Raw genomic sequence first — 2,029 nt, 5'->3', positions numbered from 1 at the left:
AAGTGTGACTATCTCCCTGGCCCTGTTTGCTGGAATATCAGTGACTATGAATTTTCCCAAACCATAATCGTGATAGCAACGCTGAGTTTTTAGTATGTCCTGCTATGGGATCTCTATGCAGGGGAGTCAGGAAACATCACTGCTCTGGGATGAGTTTCTGATTACATTATTGCACTTCTCTTGTGCAGGATGGAAGGACTTCAGTTATCTTCTCTTGCACAGCAGGTAGCTGTGCTGCTCACCACTGCAGCTATCAGCAGGGTGGTGGTGTGTTGGATCACTGTTTAAAATGGGTTTGCTTTGGTCAGTTTCTTCTGTCCTACCAAAGAGCACTCAGTTTTTAATACAAAACCTAATGGATTATGCACAGGTTTGATCCATGTGTCATTTGTGTTTGATCGGTTTTATGAATCTTTTTAACATTTACAGCCTTGTTTTGGCTAATATTCACTAATTGTGATAAAATGACACTTTAATTATCATAGCCTCCAAAGTTGTCACTGAATAATGAATCATATAGGAAACATTGTTCATCTCAAATGTGTTTGCCAATTTGTGAAGATACACTTTTATGAACATCAGTTAATAAAGTCCAGTGCCTAACCCTGGACATGTTCAATCCCAGCTGAAATTCTATTCAATCATTTTGCTTTTCTCATAAATTTGGAGTGTCTGAATATTCTTTGAATAGATCCACCACTTATTCTCAAATCCAAACAGAACACAAAGCTTCCCTTTCTCTTTGTGCAGGGTTGGGTGAGGGATTGCATCTCTGAGGTGGGAGCAGGACGTAAAACTCATGTGCACATCATTAAGCAAACACCAAAAAGGAACTGCTTAGCTGTAACCGTTGGATAATAATGTGCTGTGAACTATATTGTATATAACCTCAGCAATGTTTATACAGAGAGACTGCTTGAAGTGCTGAGTTTCCTATGGCATGTATTTGCCATAGGTAACTCATAGGATACTCATAGGTAACTCATAGGATCAGTGTATTGATCTTGTGTGATGCTTTTAAGACCTCTATTCCATAGCCTGGAAACTAAAGGTCAAACATGACAAAAAAATAAGTATGTAAAACTTAAGATTGTCTTTATGTGTTGGCCAACTTTGTGAGCAGATAAGACCTCTGTTTTTCACTTCTAGTCTGGGGTTATATTGAAGTTATTTCTGGTAATTAACCAAAGTAGTCTCTAATTTCTTGAAAGCGTATTTCACAAGTATATAATTTCATCTGAAAGAGGCAGAGTCTTTGTCAGTTTGCCTGATATTGAATTTCTGTAGTAGAAGATTCACATTTGTGTTTATATATGTTAAAAAAATAAAGTACTTTAAACTGTGTGTCTAGTGGTTTGGTAATTTTCTCTAAATTGCTTTTAAATTGAGAATGGGATGAGTGATTCCTTAACTGTCTTCTATCTTCAGTTTTTATTTGCTCAGTGATATTTAATTTGGAACAATCATGTAATTCAATTATCTTTGTTCCATATCCATCGTCTTGCTGAAATTAGGCTTTTTGGTTGGTTTTCAGAATGTTATCTTTTTTTTCCTGTAGAATAAGACTAATGCAGTTAACATTGGGCATTATTCCTTTTCTTCTTGGTTACTTTAGCACCAATTGTGGGAAACCTGTTGGGAATTGTAGTGCAGCTTGGAGCCAGCACAGTGGTCTCTGCTTGGCTTACTCCAGCATGCCAGAGCCCCAAAATCTGCAGGCAGTACTTGAAATATAACTTCACAAGTGCTAAGTAGAGGGAGTGGTTACTGCTGTTGACTTCTAAGCTCTTGTTTTCTTGTTGGTCCATTCCTCAAGGTCCCCCTTGAAGGTTTTTTTTGCCCTCTGGTGGTTCAGCCCCACTCTCCCCAGCTGGCTTAGGTTGCCTTCTGTGCCCATGTCTGGATCAAAAGGAAGTTTCAGTGGAAGCTACAAAGTAGGGTTTGGCCTGTCAGGGATAGAGCAAAAAATGGACAAGTATTAATATGCATCTTTCCATGCTTTAAACAGAGTGTGTTATATCAGGAAATC

The sequence above is a fragment of the Acanthisitta chloris genome, unplaced genomic scaffold, assembly GCF_000695815.1.
Source record: "Acanthisitta chloris isolate BGI_N310 unplaced genomic scaffold, ASM69581v1 scaffold35218, whole genome shotgun sequence".
Classification (NCBI taxonomy): Eukaryota; Metazoa; Chordata; class Aves; order Passeriformes; family Acanthisittidae; genus Acanthisitta; species Acanthisitta chloris.
This window is presented reverse-complemented; position numbering follows the sequence as displayed.